This window comes from Schistocerca serialis, unplaced genomic scaffold, assembly GCF_023864345.2.
Source record: "Schistocerca serialis cubense isolate TAMUIC-IGC-003099 unplaced genomic scaffold, iqSchSeri2.2 HiC_scaffold_245, whole genome shotgun sequence".
Classification (NCBI taxonomy): Eukaryota; Metazoa; Arthropoda; class Insecta; order Orthoptera; family Acrididae; genus Schistocerca; species Schistocerca serialis.
The window spans coordinates 42,501-47,500 of NW_026047812.1; the positions used below are offsets into that span (position 1 = coordinate 42,501).

Consider the following 5,000-nt stretch of genomic DNA (forward strand, 5'->3'; position numbering starts at 1 on the left):
TGAAGAGTTATGTCCAATATGCGACATTCCCGCTGTCCATATACATGAGCTGCGAGCTGTACCACGTACGAGCTACAGACGCGATCGCGTTGCTCTCTGTACGAATGCAGATGCTCAGCGGCAGCTAGGAGGCGCTCCATCCATGTCGGTACCGGTGAGCGTTGCACTCGCAGTCGCAAAAACGTACGGCAAGTATATTACTCGGAAGAGTCAATGACAGTCCAAGCCCCCCTGCGTGGGAAGAGTCTTCCTAGGCCATGACCCACCGGAAGGGCGCAGCGTCCCCCACCCCAGACATGTGACGTCAGACTATCGGTATTGACGACTAGACTGATTCCTTATAATCATTTGCCATACACCGGTGGAAGCTGCCGAGACGAGTAACTACATAGCGGGCTCGCCGTGTCACTAATGTACAGAGATACAATAGTTTCGACTGGAACCGGATTAAACGTATACACGGCGCTGATTAGTAATAGATAGAGCCATCAGAATACAGATAATGTATAGACCTGTCCGTATACATGCTGAAAGACTCTGCTCACAATCACACGTCAGCCAGACACTCTTATCACGCACTACTCTCTGCCTGTAACAGGCACACAGACAATATGTAAGCACCAGCATGGAACAACACCCAGTGCATCCTCTCTGCCACATTAGACAATCCACACTATCATAACCAGACCGGGAGGTCCACTCGGAAAACAGAATATCCCACCCTTCCGACAACCACCATTGCTCAGCTAAGCCACCAACACCCACACATGTCCCACACAGGGGTGCACCCAACATCACAATACTGCCTCCTGTCACACCACACAAACAATGGCAGGAATGAAAGACACAGGTCTGCCACAAGCATGGAATCAGAGCGCCGCCTGTTATGAGCCAAAGGTGCACCCTGACGTGGCAAATCAGATGATGCCGCAGTCATTTACTTACGATAATCACAATCAACAAACCGGCCCCCCCCCCCCAAAACACCTTTCCTTACAACAATGTGTACCTTAACCTAACCCATATTGTGCCTTAACCTAACCCATATTGTGCCTTAACCTAACCCATATTGTGCCTTAACCTAACCCGTATTGTGCCTTAACCTAACCCGTATTGTGCCTTAACCTAACCCGTATTGTGCCTTAACCTAACCCGTATTGTGCCTTAACCTAACCCGTGTTGTGCCTTAACCTAACCCGTGTTGTGCCTTAACCTAACCCGTGTTGTGCCTTAACCTAACCCGTGTTGTGCCTTAACCTAACCCGTGTTGTGCCTTAACCTAACCCGTGTTGTGCCTTAACCTAACCCGTGTTGTGCCTTAACCTAACCCGTGTTGTGCCTTAACCTAACCCGTGTTGTGCCTTAACCTAACCCGTGTTGTGCCTTAACCTAACCCGTGTTGTGCCTTAACCTAACCCGTGTTGTGCCTTAACCTAACCCGTGTTGTGCCTTAACCTAACCCGTGTTGTGCCTTAACCTAACCCGTGTTGTGCCTTAACCTAACCCGTGTTGTGCCTTAACCTAACCCGTGTTGTGCCTTAACCTAACCCGTGTTGTGCCTTAACCTAACCCGTGTTGTGCCTTAACCTAACCCGTGTTGTGCCTTAACCTAACCCGTGTTGTGCCTTAACCTAACCTATGTTGCGCCTTAACCTAACCTATGTTGCGCCTTAACCTAACCTATGTTGCGCCTTAGCCCAACACACGTTGCGCCTTAGCCCAACACACGTTGGGCCTTAGCCCAACACACGTTGGGCCTTAGCCCAACACACGTTGGGCCTTAGCCCAACACACGTTGGGCCTTAGCCCAACACACGTTGGGCCTTAGCCCAACACACGTTGGGCCTTAGCCCAACACACGTTGGGCCTTAGCCCAACACACGTTGGGCCTTAACCCAACACACGTTGGGCCTTAACCCAACACACGATGGGCCTTAACCCAACACACGATGGGCCTTAACCCAACACACGTTGGGCCTTAACCCAACACACGTTGGGCCTTAACCCAACACACGTTGGGCCTTAACCCAACACACGTTGGGCCTTAACCCAACACACGTTGGGCCTTAACCCAACACACGTTGGGCCTTAACCCAACACACGTTGGGCCTTAACCCAACACACGTTGGGCCTTAACCCAACACACGTTGGGCCTTAACCCAACACACGTTGGGCCTTAACCCAACACACGTTGGGCCTTAACCCAACACACGTTGGGCCGTAACCCAACACACGTTGGGCCTTAACCCAACACACGTTGGGCCTTAACCCAACACACGTTGGGCCTTAACCCAACACACGTTGGGCCTTAACCCAACACACGTTGGGCCTTAACCCAACACACGTTGGGCCTTAACCCAACACACGTTGGGCCTTAACCCAACACACGTTGGGCCTTAACCCAACACACGTTGGGCCTTAACCCAACACACGTTGGGCCTTAACCCAACACACGTTGGGCCTTAACCCAACACACGTTGGGCCTTAACCCAACACACGTTGGGCCTTAACCCAACACACGTTGGGCCTTAACCCAACACACGTTGGGCCTTAACCCAACACACGTTGGGCCTTAACCCAACACACGTTGGGCCTTAACCCAACACACGTTGGGCCTTAACCTGCTCTGTAATTGTCATACGACGCGTTAAATTAGTGTAGTGTTGCCTAACTGCAACCCCCGCAATATAGTTTGCCACTCGCACTGCCCGGTCCCCAGAGTATCGCTTCATGTTAAACACCTTGCAGCTATACACTGTAATGCGGATGGCAGCAGGACGTACATGCTCAATGCCCTTCGCAGTTGTTCATTGGCATTCGCATGGCGAAGCACAGCCTACGTTGTGGTACGGCTTGTGTCAACTGTCCGCTGATGTTGTACGTCCAAATCACACACTGTACTGCACATTGGTCCTCATGTACTGAATGATACATCGTGGTACATGTGTGACCGTACCACGACTGCGCCAACAACGGCGAACCATACGGTCCAAATATTGTGCACTCAGCTACGTGTCGTCTCCCTATAAGAGCTGGATTGTAGTATGGTATGCCGTGGATGGCGATCAGCATGAGCCGTCTGTTGATGTAGTGGCGCGTGTTGTCAGACGTAGTCGTCTCTTCTCACACACCGTGATAGCATGGTGCACTGCGTTCCACATCTGCGACATGCGACAGAGGCCGGTTGACAGTCGTTCGCGCAATGGACATCGCATACGTACGGGGGCCACCTTCCACGTGTTCGCGAAGCGTGCACATGTTGTTGCGTGTATGTGGGCAGACATAGTGTGTCGTGACACCTGACACAGGCATGCAACAATCGTTGAATTTGCAAATGGCGATGGACGTCTACGTTTGCTGGTGACGTTACGCAAATGAACAACTGGTAAACCGTTGTGGTGCGGTTGTTCTCGCTAGAGGTGAATCAGTGATGGCGACGATCGGTTGAGCTACCAACCGGTTGTTTCAGCGATACCCACCATGCCCACGAACGTGAATGGCATGTGGGTGTGAAGCGATACGCGGCGGTGGCTGGGTGGGACCGTCCCCGGCCGGTGAGGGGGGGCCTCCCGGCGTGCTGGCCGCGCGGTGCGTGGGCGCACGCGCTACAGCCGGCTGGTGGGGGCGGCCAGTGGCAGGCGCGCCGGCCGACGGAGGCGGCAGGCGGCGCAGCTGCGCGCCGGCGCACCCTGCACGCGGCGCCGTGCGGCCAAAGTAGGTCCTCGCGGGCCCGGTGCGAAGCGCGGTGGACATCTGCAGTGTGCTGGTCCGATTGAGGACTGTGTGCGCTGAGGATGCGCCGCCGCCCGGCGCTCGGCGCCGCGACGCCGTCTGCTGCTCGGTCGCCTCTGCGGTTCTCGCAGGTGGTTTGTATCGCAGCTGTGCGGACGTGTTGGCGCGTGCGCTGTGCTGGGAGAGTTCGCTTCGGCACCCAAGTGGGGCTTTTGTCCTTCTGTGGCGCTGGCGTTGGAGCTGCCGGCCACCGTAGGTGGCGCGTGTTGTCTCCCGCCGGCAATGCCACGACAGCACGCTCCCGGGCCTCTGTCGGCAGCGGCAAGCTCAGTTGGGAGCACGGGTGGTCGCACCTAAAGCGTCTACTCGCCAAACCCCGGGCGATTGCGCCTCTCTCGAACCCGACCAAGTACTTAGGACGGCGCTGCGCGCCGCCGGGACCTGAGAGGGTTTCGAGGTGTATTGTGCAGGGGAGCTCAGCCTCCTCCTGTTTGCAGAATAATCGAGCGGACGCTTGCGTGTTCGCGCGGGCCCCCGGGACACACTCCCGGGCGGCCGGCTGCTCAGCTCTAGTTGACGCAGCTCCCTGGTTGATCCTGCCAGTAGTCATATGCTTGTCTCAAAGATTAAGCCATGCATGTCTCAGTACAAGCCGCATTAAGGTGAAACCGCGAATGGCTCATTAAATCAGTTATGGTTCCTTAGATCGTACCCACGTTACTTGGATAACTGTGGTAATTCTAGAGCTAATACATGCAAACAGAGTCCCGACCAGAGATGGAAGGGACGCTTTTATTAGATCAAAACCAATCGGTCGGCTCGTCCGGTCCGTTTGCCTTGGTGACTCTGAATAACTTTGGGCTGATCGCACGGTCCTCGTACCGGCGACGCATCTTTCAAATGTCTGCCTTATCAACTGTCGATGGTAGGTTCTGCGCCTACCATGGTTGTAACGGGTAACGGGGAATCAGGGTTCGATTCCGGAGAGGGAGCCTGAGAAACGGCTACCACATCCAAGGAAGGCAGCAGGCGCGCAAATTACCCACTCCCGGCACGGGGAGGTAGTGACGAAAAATAACGATACGGGACTCATCCGAGGCCCCGTAATCGGAATGAGTACACTTTAAATCCTTTAACGAGTATCTATTGGAGGGCAAGTCTGGTGCCAGCAGCCGCGGTAATTCCAGCTCCAATAGCGTATATTAAAGTTGTTGCGGTTAAAAAGCTCGTAGTTGGATTTGTGTCCCACGCTGTTGGTTCACCGCCCG

At 54.6% G+C, this 5,000-nt stretch overlaps 1 non-coding gene across 1 annotated transcript in view; it reads left to right on the forward strand.

Moving 5' to 3' along the window:
- Window positions 1–4,315: 4,315 nt before the first annotated feature.
- The window catches only part of LOC126444174 (small subunit ribosomal RNA), a 1,910-nt gene continuing 1,225 nt past the window's right edge, over window positions 4,316–5,000 (forward strand). Inside the window, exon 1 of the ribosomal RNA XR_007582474.1 lies at window positions 4,316–5,000. This exon is cut by the window's right edge and continues 1,225 nt beyond it. This is a non-coding gene — a ribosomal RNA (small subunit ribosomal RNA).